This window comes from Mobula birostris, chromosome 19 (genome assembly GCF_030028105.1).
Source record: "Mobula birostris isolate sMobBir1 chromosome 19, sMobBir1.hap1, whole genome shotgun sequence".
Lineage (NCBI taxonomy): Eukaryota > Metazoa > Chordata > Chondrichthyes > Myliobatiformes > Myliobatidae > Mobula > Mobula birostris.
Window position 1 is genome coordinate 48505699 of NC_092388.1, and position 13816 is coordinate 48519514.

The window sequence follows — 13816 nt, forward strand, 5'->3', positions numbered from 1 at the left end:
GTAGTGTGGCTTATACAAAGTTCCTCACCATCCAAGTAGGTCAGTCTTCCTGTAATTTAACTACCAGGCAATACCTTGTAAAAGTTGTGCCAAGGTGTACCTTTTGTCTAAGCTTATTGTATCGGGACTGATTGTGCATGAAACCGCGTAATGTGAATGTTTAGTCTCTGTTCGGAAGTTCAGCACATGTGTACGTCTTAGATGAGATGTATTCACTTAGATTTTTCGCTGTTATGTATAAGATGCAGGGTGGGTGGGATTCTAATGTTGTTTGTACTGTGTTCCTTCAGGATTGTCACTACCGTATTAGTTCTGGTATTTTTATGCTGCATGTGCAGTTCTGTCCACACACAAGGGTGTGGATCGAAAGATGAACTGAGATTGTAATGGCAAAAACTGGTTGTAAATTCGTTCGTTTTGTTTCGTGACCCTCTTCTGGCACTTAAATAACTAAAACAGATAAAGGAATTAAAACCCGAAAATGTCTTTGTTGTCCTGAGCGTGTACTTTTTCCCCAGGCTACAGAATAAGGGATACGAGGTGGGCAGTTGGGATCGGCTGAGGAAGGGGACCCAGTAGAACTAATGAATTGGAGGAGCAAATGGATTGGATGGAGGACAGGAAAGAAACAAGATGATGGGAGCCTGGGGAGGCTATAGCAAGAACTGGGTTGATCAGGAAGAGAGAAATGTGACAGAATCTAATAGAGAACAGAACCAAGCTGAATAGATGGATCTGGTGAGCCTCCTTGCTCTTCTCAGTAATCACTTCGTCTCACAGCTGCTCGTCAAAACCTAAATTGTATTCTGTGGTATGTCTGATAAATTCAATCCAGAATATCAACCTGTTGAAAAGACTGAAACAGTTTGTACAAAATAGTGGTATTTGTCAAGAAAAGTACATTTACCTTTATAGGTGTGAAAGGTCGCTAAGTTGATACAACTTAGACATGCCTAAGGCAGGTAAACAATTTAGTGGACAACATTATGCATAGATAACTCAATCTCCTTCTTTTCTATCCCTGCACTCACCTCAGGGTTATAAATCTTCCTCTGGTCAAGACATTTAACATTATCTCCTTTGAAGGATTAATAAACTTTGCCTCGACCATTTTCTGTGGAAAAGCATTGTATATTTCTAAAACAAAATCTATATTTAATTCAATTATAATCTCCTATTTCTGTATTAATTTTCAATTAGTCACCACGTGTCATTGATTTTTCACTTAAGGAAAATAATTTTTACCTATTTGTACTCTCAAAACTGTTCATAATGTAAACACAAGGGATTCTGCAGATGCTATTATTCCAGAGTAACACACACTCAAAATGCTGGAGGAACTCAACAGGTCAGGCAGCGCCTATGAAAATGAATAAACAGTTAATGTTTTGGGCCAAGACCTTCATGGGACCATGGTCTCAACTTACAACCTACAGTACCTATAAAGAGGACTAAACACAGAAGAGAAATTTTGAAGAAGAGCATTAAAACTGATAACTTTCTAAACAAATGATTTAGATTAGCTCTAGTCACAGAGAGACATCTACTAAGTAAGCCACTGAGAACAAGTAGAAAATATTGCATATAATTATTGAAATGTTTGCACCATAGTGTACAATTGGAAGTTTGTTCTCATTAAGAAACCAGTCCTCTTAAAACAGAACTTGAACCATGGATGCATACATGATTGACATAAAGTGCGCAATAAATTCCCCAAACTCAGTATGGCTCCAACGGATCACAAGTTGGAGAATTTGTCAGCACTGTAATCCTGCTCGAGGTGAGAAGCTGGTGAACTTCCCCTTGAATATTCTTACGGGTATAATATGAACTAATTTTCTATTCTAATATTTACATAGCTGAGTTGAACAGGGCAAGGTGGTTCACAAATAGTGTGGTAGTGCGGTTAGTGTAATGCTTTACAGAGTCAACAATAGAAAGTTGGGATACAATGCCTACTGCTTTTTATAAGGAATTTGTAGGTTCTCCCTGTGACCGTATGGCTTCCTCTGTGTGTTCCAGTTTCCTCCTACATTCCAAAAGAGGTACAGATTAGAGTTAGTAGGCTGTGGCAATACTACATTGGTGCTGGAAGCATGGTGACACTTGTGGGCGACCCTGAGCACATCTTTGGGTTGTGTTGGTCATTGATGCAGATGACACATTTCACTGTATGTTTCCATGTTTCGATATAAATGTGACAATTAAAGCAAATTTAAAACTGACAGACTTGAATTTACAGTACTGTGCAAAGCTCTTAGGCAGACATATATAACTAGGGTGCACAGTATTGGTTAAAATAGGAAGGTGGTTGGGAAACAAAAATAAGAGTACTTAGCTTTGTATCAGCTCAGTAGTATCAATTGTTAATTGGTAACTGAAAAGACATAATATATGTATCTACCTAGGACTTTTGCATAGTACTGGAGTTCAAGAGATAGATTTTAAAGGAGGAGAAAACAAGAGGTGGAAAAACAAGAAATTTTTGGAAGAGGTCTCTGAAATGTCAACTAGGGTAGCTGTACATCGGGCAATAAAGTTGAGTTGAGGGTGGAAGGGAAATCTGCAAAACACCACAAGTACGACATCATTATAGAAAAAGTCACAGATCAAGGTGTATAGCCACAGTGAGAACCTTAAAAGGAGGGGGGTCACTGGTGGACAACTATTATTGAGATTAACAAGCATACATTGCTTTTGGTTTCTGAAATTAAAGACTATTCCACATGGAGTTGACGTCTTCATCACAGTCAACCATTCAGCATGGGCCCAACCAAGAGATGATCAGCTGGAAGATGGTGGAACATGAAGAAAATCTTTGATGAACGTACTGGGAAGCGATGGTGATTTTCAAGCATGGTGGTTTTCACCATCAATGTTCAAAATCTTTAATCATGGAAATTTATGGCAAAGAAAGCAATTGACTTTTAATGAAGAGTCGGTGCTGAATGAATAAGGGACCCTGTGGCTACTCTTTTTTACCCTTTAAATTGTACCAAGCAGATACTTGTTTGATCTAATGTTTGATATTGTTTCTACCACCCCCTCCCATTTCATTCAATGTGCTCAACATGTTAGAAACCCCACTGTATTACCAATGAAAATACTTTTCTTCAATTCACTTCAGTCCTTCCATCATTTCCCAATGTACTGGATGTCCTAGTTATTGACTTCTCTGATGAGGCAAACAGGTCCATCTGATACATTCCCACAAGTTGACACACTTCAATGACAGTTCTGGTCACCCGACTATAGGAAGGATGTTGAGGCTTTGGAAAGGGTACAGAGAAGGTTTACCAGGATGCTGCCTGGCTTAGAGGGTATGTGCTATCGTGGAAGGTTCTGAAGCGGTGGAGGTTGATAGAGGTTTATAAGATTATGAGAGAGATAGATAGTGTTACATGCCTCAAGGAGATCCGTGTTTTTGTTTGTGAGAGTGATGTAATGGTCTTTTGGAGGTCACCTGATGTAATTTTCCCGCCGATGTGAGGTCATGTGATGACATGTGTACCACGGGTATATAAGGGAAGATCTCAGATGACGCAGTTAGTTTTTAGTTTTTTGATTTCTGGCTAGAACTTACTGTGTCTCTGTTTCAGTTGCATATTTGTTTTTATGATGCAGTTTCATTTTCTAAACGGTTGTTACGATCTGTTGCAAGGAATAATATTGCTGGACCGAAATTTTTGCTAGATGTGTTGATGTACCTTATTCTAGCAGTAGTACAAGAGAGTGAAGACTTTATTGAAGTACAGGACCCGAAGAAATGAGAGGAGTCGGTTTCATTCGGCAGTTTAACAAAGGATCGACCTTATTGAGTTTTCATTGAAGGAGTAGCGACCTGCATCAAAGATAACTCTTGCCAAAATAGAGAGTTCATGCAAGGATTGCTCTCTCTAGAATTCAAGGTCAGTTGTTTTAAACTGTTTATTTACTGCACCGTGAATCCTTTGGAAAGAACCAGCAGGAAAATCGCCTCTGTGAAGAAATCCTTCTCCAGAGAAGTCTCTCCCAATTGAACATATAAACCTGTTGGACTTTCAAATTTACCATTTTAAGAACTATATCTGACTTTACCGCTTTAAGAACTGTTTTAGCATTTAACGCTTTAAGAACCAGCGCTGAGTGACGATTTGTTGAACGGTTGCATAGCAGTTAATTTCCAGTTAAGGTTTTTGTTTGTTTTTCTATCGTTTATCCGTGTTTAATAAATGTTTAGCTGTTTTTATATCACCTGTCTCGATTGATATTCATTGTTGCCGGTTACGTAACAATAGAGTAGATAGGGAGTACCTGTTTCCCAGTGTTGAAATGTCTAATACCAGAGGGCATGCATTGCAGGTGAGAGAGGGGAGGTTCAAAGGGGATATGAGGGGTAAGACTTTTACTTAGAGAGTTGTGAATGCGTGGCCAAGTGGTTAAGGCGTTCGTTCGAGCCTTGGCTGAGGCAACGTGTTGTGTCCTTGAGCAAGGCACTTAACCACACATTGCTCTGCAACGACACCGGACCCAAGTTGTATGGGTCCTTTCTTTCTTTTTAAATCTTTTTATTGAATTAGTACACAAAAGGTAAACCATGTAGAAACTAATACACTGTTGCGATATAAATTTACAAGAGATATTAATACACAAAAAAAATTAGTACAAACAGTGCAGTTTAGATATAAAATAACAAGGTAATATAATAGTATACTAATTTTCCATACATATCAATAAAGAGAAGAAAAACCCCAAAAAAAACCCCCAAAAAACCCCACAGTGGAACTAATCTAAAAAGCAAAGCAAAGCAATGGGCTAACTAGGTATCAAGTAGACTTAAACAACTTAAAACAATCACGTCCTCAAACCCGACCTCCATTTAAAAAGCAAGAAGGGAATGTAAATATGGGCAAAGAGAAAAAAAATTACATTAAGTGAAAATGTTGAATAAAAGATCTCCAGGTCTGTTCAAATTTAACTGAAGCATCATAAAGATTACTTCTGATTTTCTCCAAATTTAAACATAGTATCATCTCAGAAAGCCAAAAGAACGTAGTTGGGACATTAATCTCCTTCCAATGTTGTAAAATACATCTTTTCGCCATTAAAGTAAGAAATGCAATCATTCTATGGGCTGAAGGGGAAAGATTACTGGAAATTTTAGGTAATCCAAAAATAGCAGTAATAGAATGGGGAGAAATATCTGTATTCAATACCTTTGAGATAATATTAAAAATGTCTTTCCAAAAAGTTTCCAAAGTAGGACAGGACCAAAGCATATGAGTTAAGGAAGCTATCTCCCCATGACATCTGTCACAAAGAGGGTTAATATAAGAATAAAAATTAGCTAATTTATCTTTAGACATATGTGCTCTATGAACAACCTTAAATTGAATTGCGAAATGTTTGGAACAGGTAGAGGAAGTATTGATTAGTTGTAAAATATGCGCCCAGTCATCCGCCAAGATAGTAAAGCCCAATTCCTTTTCCCAATCTGACCTAATCTTATCGAATGGAGCTTTCCTAAGTTTCATGATAGTATTATAAATAATAGCCGTTACACCTTTCTGACATGGGTTAAGGTTAATGTAAGGGGTAACGTCGGAAAGGAAGAAAGTACGGTACTTAGGAAATTTCTAACTTGGAGATATCTAAAAAATGTATTCTTGGTAAGTTATGTTTGTTAGACAATTGTGCAAAAGACATAAGGGAGCCATCTAACTGTATGGGTCCTAATGCCCTTCCCTTGGACAACATCAGTGGCGTGGAGAGGGGAGACTTACAGCATGGGCAACTGCCGGTCTTCCATACAACCTTGTCCAGGCCTGCGCCCTGGAAACCTTCCAAGGCGCAAATCCATGGTCTCACGAGACTAACGGATGCCTACTGTGGATGCCTGGAATGCACTGCCTGGTATGGTGGTAGAGGCAAATACATTAGAGACTTTTAAGAGACATTTAGAAAGGCAGATGGGTGTAAGGATGATGGAGGGATATGGACGTGGTGTAGGTAGGAGGGATTAGTGTTTGGGTGTTTTTGATTTGCTTTTTGGCTGGTTTGGCAAAGTATTATGGGCCAAAGGGCCTGTTACTGAGTTGTACTGTTCTATGTTCTAGTTAAATCTCTCCTCAGCCTCTTCTGTTCCAAAGGAAACAACCCAGCCGAGTCCATCTTTCTTCATAGATATTTGTTATCTACATTTGCACAGCTTGTTTATATTCCTGATGTTTACAGATCCAGTTTACAGTTACTGTTCTTTTGACTTGTTAAGTGTGCACGCAGAAACCGAATCTCAGGGTTGTATGTGGTGACTTGTATGTACTCTGATAATAAATTTACTTTGAACTTTTAACTCAATTTTTCAGCTTTAACAATGCTCTTCTAAAATTTCACTTGAATTTTCTTTTGTGCTATCACAATCTTCTATAAAAGGTGTGATCACAATTGTACATATCTTAACGACATGTTTCTAGCTTTTATATTCAGTGCCTTGGCTAATTAACATCCCACATTGCACCTTTTCCCCTTTTATCTATCCAACCAGTGACTTTCAGTGAACAAATAAATTTCCTCTGGCAATTTTAGTGACCTTACTACTTACAGCAAGACACCAATAATCCAGCATCTTGGGACTTTGATGGTGACAAAGTCAAAACATTTCTGGCCTATTGCGCTTCACTCCTATTGATACCAAATTCTCTTTCATTTTACTTTTAGTTTGCAGGTTATGCAGAAATATCATTATTTTTTTCTCTGAAGTCAGTTAAGTTACAGGAAGCAGGAAATAGAACTCAGTGAATTTCAGCTTGTAATTTCAATTCATATATTTCAGCTTTCAAGTTTCCTACTCCAGAAAGTACTCACGTTCCTGACCCCCAGAGTTCCTGAAGCCAATCTCAACTCTAGCTGCACACCCAGCACCCCTGGCTCACACTCTGAACCAAAGAGTGAGCCACAAGAGTCAGATGTCAATCAACCAAGTTTCACTAAATTTATATCCTATTGCCTGTGTGCCTTAAACAAGTACCAATTGAACTGCCATTTGCCACTTTTCTACTTCCTGCCAGTCTAGACACATTGAACTAGTAGTAACTCTGTGAAAGTAACCAAACATTATCTAAGATGTAGCATTGTATATTGTGGGGAAGAAAATAGAAACACAGGCTTTTAAGGATGAAAAACAAAATGTTCAGCAAGACGATAAATAGATGACGTTATACTGGGGACTAGTTTTCGGACCATGGCACCAATAAGCCGTGTTTACACAGAAATCCTGATAGTTGACCCTGTACAATACTTATTACTGAAATAGACATCATATTTGGTACTCAGAATTAATTTATGCCAAAGACTTATGTTCGGTTGCATTTGACTGGATAAGTCAAAGTCATTTCGATAGCCCAGTCCCTAGAGTAAACAACATCAAAATAGAGAGAGGGAGAAGGAAAATTACCTTAAATAGTCATGCTTTTTATTTCCTTTCAGCCTTTCATTACAGCCAACGTGTCTGACTGATTTACTATAGAAATATTATCTTGTTCATTGGATGGCACCTTGATGTCATTGTAAAGACAGATTTACTGTTGGTTCTGGTTTTAGATCAGGCAAGCACATTGGGTAGCTAATTGTTAATTTATGACAGCTACCGTAACTTCTAACGCCTTCGAAGTAAGATGACCAACTCTCAAGATGGACTTGGAATCTCCAGGAATTAAATATTCATCCTCAGAACACAGTGGGGCAAACTACAAGAAAAATTGCCAGAGCATCAAAACCAATTAAATGTTGCATTCATTCTTTTTGTATATCTTCATGAATGAGCTACAAACATATTAGAATGAAGAAAATGGTGAACTGATTGCCAATAAGATATAAGGAATATATTCTCTCTTGTTTTTTTAAGTTCTTAGAGATAGTTTTGGGGACAGCTAAGGGAGTTGGGGTCAAATTTGGGTTTAGAGCTAGGGATGTGGAAGAGGTGGATGTCAAGAATCTGCTCTGTACTTCATGTTCAGAGAGCACAGACGTAGACAGGTGTTGAAGGACATCTAGCATCCAGAACTCCATTCTGCACTCGAGGGGCTGGTGATGCGGGAATGCAATAAGAGTAATTTGGAGTCGTTTTTGAAAGCCAGCGATGTGGACCTGGAGTCGAAGGACATCCGTGGGCTATCCCAGCTCAGCAGATGTCCATGCGAATAGGAGGGATGAGGAGATACGAGGGCTGGTCGGTTGGCACGCTCAGAGTTTGGTGTCCTGTCTTCAGCTAGTTTGGCGATCGATATTGAGGACAAGGGTTGGGGGCCAACTTGAAACCATAGACCGATGGCTAAAGCCTGTAGGTTGGGGGCCTGGAGGCCTGTGTGTTGTTGAAGGACTGACTCTGTGTGTGTGTGTGTGTGTGTGTGTGTGTGTGTGAGAGAGACAGAGAGAGAGAGAGAGAGAGTAGGAGAAAGGGTGGGAGCGAGGAAAGTGACTCGTTTTGCCATTGTTTTCCTTCTTGTTATGTTCTATTTTGTTGTAAGACCATAAGACCATAAGACATAGGAACAGAATTAGGCCATTCGGCCCATCAGGTCTGCACCACTGTTTCATCATGACGGATCCATTTCCCTCTCAATCCCATTCTCCTTCCTTCTCCCCTTAACCTTTCACACTCTGACTAACCAAGAGCCTTTCAACCTCTGCCTTAAATGCACCCAGTGACTTGGCCTCCACAGCCACCTGTGGCAATGAATTCCATAGATTCAACACCATCTGGCTAAAGAAACTCCTCCTCATTTCTGTTTTAAATGGACATCCCTCTATATTGAGCCTCTGCCCTCTGGTCTTAGACTCCCCCACCAAAGGAAACACCTTCTTTACATACACTCTATCTGGGCCTTTCATCATTTAATAGACTGCAATGAGATCCCCTTCAATCTTCTGAATTCTAGTGAATACAGGGCCAGAGCCTTTAATTACTGCTCATATCATAACTTTTCATTTCCAGAATGATTCTCATGAATCTCCTCTGAATCCTCTCCAATGTCAACACATCCTTTCATAAAGAGGGAAGGTGAGGGAAGAGATTGCTGAGCCTCTGGCTAGGATCTTTATGTCCTCGTTATCCACAGGAATGGTACCAGAGGATTGGAGGGAGGCGAATGTTGTCCCCTTGTTCAAAAAAGGTAGTGGGGTAGTCTGGGTAATTATAGACCAGTGAGCCTTATGTCTGTGGTGGGAAGGCTGTTGGAAAAGATTCTTAGAGATAGGATCTGTAGGCATTTAGAGATTCATGGTCTGATCAGGGACAGTCAGCATGGCTTTGTGAAGGGCAGACCATGTCTAACAAGCCTGATAGAGTTCTTTGAAGAGGTGACCAGGCATATAGATGAGAGTAGTGCAGTGGATGTGATCTATATAGGTTTTAGTAAGGCATTTGACAAGGTTCCACACAGTAGGCTTATTCAGAAAGTCAAAAGGCATGGGATCCAGGGAAGTTTGGCCAGGTGGATTCAGAATTGGCTTGCCTGCAGAAAGCAGAGGGTCGTAGTGTAGGGAGTACATTCGGATTGGAGGGTTGTGACTAGTGGTGTCCCACAAGGATCGGTTCTGGGACCTCTACTTTTCGTGATTTTTATTAACAACCTGGATGTCGGGGTAGAAGGGTGGGTTGGCAAGTTTGCAATGACACAAAGGTTGGTGGTGTTATGGATAGTGTAGAGCAGCGGTCCCCAACTACCGGGCCGCAAGGAAACCATATGAGTCAGCTGCACCTTTCCTCATTCCCTGTCACGCACTGTTGAACTTGAACATAGGGTTTGCCAACTGTCCCGTATTTGACGGGACATCCCGTATATTGGGCTAAATTGGTTTGTCCCGTATTTCCCCCGCTAAGGTAAAGCGTTTCTATGAAACCTTTCGTGCCGAAATGGCGTGAAGCGAAGAAGCAATTACCATTAATTTATATGGGAAAAATTTTTGAGTGTTCCTAGACCCAAAAAATAACCTACCAAATCATACCAAATAACACATAAAACCGAAAATAAATAACACAAACATATAGTAAGAGCAGGAATGATATGATAAATACACAGCCTATATAAAGTAAAAATAATGTATGTACAGTATAGTCGGGAAGATGAAGGCAAAACCAACTTGTGGAAGAAAAAATCGGCACGTACGCAGCACATGCGCACATCACGTGTGCGCACACAGGTGCCCGCACAAGGTTTCATGGTCATGGTAGTCTTTCCTGCGGTAAAGTGTCCCGGGATTTGACTGCTACTTTTGTCCCTTATTTGGGCGTGAGAAAGTTGGCAACCCTAACTGTAAAAGACATGTTGAGGCAAGTTTAACCCTACTTGAACAACCACCCTCCCGCCCCACCGGTCGACTGGTCCGCAAGAATATTGTCAATATTAAACCAATCCGCAGTGCAAAAAGGTTGGGGACCCCTGATGTAGGGGATCGTCGAAGGCTGCAGAGAGACATTGATAGGATGCAGAAGTGGGCTGAGAAGTGGCAGATGGAGTTCAACCCGGAGAAGTGTGAGGTGGTACACTTTGGAAGGACAATCTCCAAGGCAGAGTACAAAGTAAATGGCAGGATACTTGGTAGTGTGGAGGAGCAGAGGGATCTGGGGGTACATGTCCACAGATCCCTGAAAGTTGCTTCACAGGTAGATAGGGTAGTTAAGAAAGCTTATGGGGTGTTAGCTTTCATAAGTCGAGGGATAGAGTTTAAGAGTCGCGGGGTAATGATGCAGCTCTATAAAACTCTGTTTAGGCCACACTTGGAGTACTGTGTCCAGTTCTGGTCATCTCACTAAAGGAAGTATGTGGAAGCATTGGAAAGGGTACAGAGGAGATTTGCCAGGATGCTGCCCGCTTTAGAAAGTAGGCATTATGATCAGAGATTAAGGGAGCTAGGTCTTTACTCTCTGGAGAGAAGGAGGATGAGAGGAGACATGATAGAGGTATACAAGGTACTGTATTAAAAGGAATAGATAAAGTGGACAGCCAGCACCTCTTCCCCAGGGCACCACTGCTCGGTACAAGAGGACATGGCTTTAAATTAAGGGGTGGGAAGTTCAAGGGGGATATTAGAGGAAGGTTTTTTACTCAGAGAGTGGTTGGTATGTGGAATGCACTGCCTGAGTCAATGATGGAGGCAGATACACTAGTGAAATTTAAGGGACTACTAGACAGGTATATGGAAGAATTTAAGGTGGGAGGTTATATGGGAGGCAGGGTTTAAGGGTCGGCACAATGTTGTGGGCCAAAGGGCCTGTACTGTGCTGTACTGTTCTATGTTAAAACTGCTCACAATACTCTGTGAGGCCTCGCCAGTGCACTATAGAGCCTCAGCATTATGTTATTTTCTTTTATATTCTAGTCCTCTCAAAATGAATGCTAACATTACCTTCACCTTCCTCACCACTGATTCAATCTGCAAATTAACCTTTGGCAACTTGGGAGTCCTTGTGCACCTCAGATTTTTGTATTTTCTTTCCATTTAGAAAATAATCTATGCTTTTATTCCTTCCACTGTAGTACATGTCCATACACTTCCCACCACTCTATTCTATCAGCCACCTCTTTGCCCATTCTCCTAATGCGTCTAAGTCCTTCTGCAGCCTCTCTGCTTCCTTAACACTACCCGCCCCTCCACCTGTCTTCATATCGTCCCCAAACTTGGCCCAAAATCATCAAACCCATCATCCAAATAGTTGACATACAATGTAGAAAGAAGAGGTCCCAACACAGACCCCTATGGAACACTACTAGTCATCGGTAGCCAGCTTGAAAAGGATCCTTTTACTCCCACTTTTTGCCTCCTGACAATCATCCATTAATCTATCCATGCAAGTATCTTTCCTATAATATCCTGGGCTCTTATCTTTGTTTAGCAGCCTCATGTGTGGCATCTTGTCAAAGTCCTTCTCAAAACCTAAGTACACAACATCTGGTGACTCTCCTTTGTCTATTCTGCTTGTTGTTTCTTCAAAGAATTCCAACAGATTTGTCAGGCAAGATTTTTCTTTAAGGAAACCACTGCTGACTTTGGCCTATTTTGTCATGTGCCTCCAAGTACCCCAAAACCACATCCTTAACATCTTCTTGGCCATTGGGGTCAGTCTAACTGGCCTTTAATTTCTTTTCTTCAACCTCCCTCCCTTCTTGGAAAGTGGAGTGACATTTACAAATTTCCAGTCTTCCAGAAACATGCCAGAGTCTATTGATTCTTGAAAGATCATTACTAATGCCTCCATAATCTCCTCATCTACCTCTTCTAGAAACCTGGGTTGTAGTCCATCAGGTCCTGGTGACTTATCTATCTTCAAACCTTTCAGTTTCCCAAACATCATCTCCCTAGTAATGGCAACTGCACTCACTTCTGCCTCTTGGCATTCTCAAACTTCCAGCATACTATTACTGTCTTGCACAGTAAAGGCTGATGCAAAATACTTATTCAGTTCATCCGCCATTTCCTTGTCCTCTGTTACTACCTCTCCAGCAGCATTTTCCAGTGGTCCAATATCTACCTTGCCTCTCTTTTACTCTTCATATAGCTAAAAAAAAACTTTTGATATTATTGGCTAGCTTACCTTTGTATTCCATATTTTCCTTCTTTATGATTTTTTTAATTGTCTCCTATTGGTTTTTAAAAGCTTCCCAATCTTCTAACTTCCCACTAATTTTTGCTCTATTATATGCCTTCTCTTTTGCTTTTATCTTGGCTTTGACTTTCCTTGTCAGACATGGTTGCATCATCGTGCCTTTAGAACACCTCCTCTTGTTTGGGATGTATCTATCCCGCCCCTTCCAATTTGTTCCCAGAAACCCTAGCCATTGCTGTTCTGCCATCATCCCTGCAAGTGTTCCCTTCCAATCAACTTCGGTCAACTCCTGTCATCTGCCTCGGTAATTTCCTTTACTCCACTGTAATGCTGATACATGTGACTTTTCTTCTCCCTCTCAAATCACCGGTGAATTCTGTCACATTATGATCACTGGGCCCGAGGGGTTTGTGTTCTGTGTTGCTCCACTGAGCATTGTGTGCTTGCTATATTGGCGCCGGAATGTGTGGTGACACACGAGGACCTCCCCCAGCACATACTTAGGTGTATCGGTTGCTAAGGCAAATGACACATACACTGGGAAGTTTGGTATACATGTGATAAATAAGTCTGAATCTGACTCTCTCTATGGTGAATAAAGGAAGGTGTAATTCTACAAGATTGGACTTTTTGGGTGGGGTGTTGGAAAGAAGATATTGGCTTGAATTTGGGCAGCTAATGGCTGTGAATCAAATCATGAATGTTTAGCCTTTTTAAAACCAGGAAGTCTGGCATTTTCTGTACTTGTGCTATCAAATGTGGAAGTCCTGGACTGCTGCCAGATTTGGAGTGCCAAATCAATCATTTCTTTTTCCATCACTAGACACTTTCCATGAGGGAATGAGTAAAAAAACTGGGACATTAGAAACAGAGAGCTATTCATAAGTTGGTAATTGACAACTTAATGCAGTGGAACTAGGTTAAGTTTAATACTCTGAGATGTATAAAGAGATACTATATTTTCACAGAAACTAAGTTAAAACTCATCAAACCTAGTGCTAGTGAAACCTGAATTGGGTGAGCTGGAATGCCTGGTCGTGATACTAATTTCCCCACCATAGTTCATGCATAATTCATTCCAATAAAAAGATCTTAATAGTATACCATTGAATATGGTTGGGCTGTGTGAGGGGAGCCAGTGATTAGTCCAGGAAGCAAATAGCAGAGGTGAACAGGCTATCAAGGTCTTAATTAGTTACTAAAAGCTACTTGCATTCTCTTGAAGATTTAATC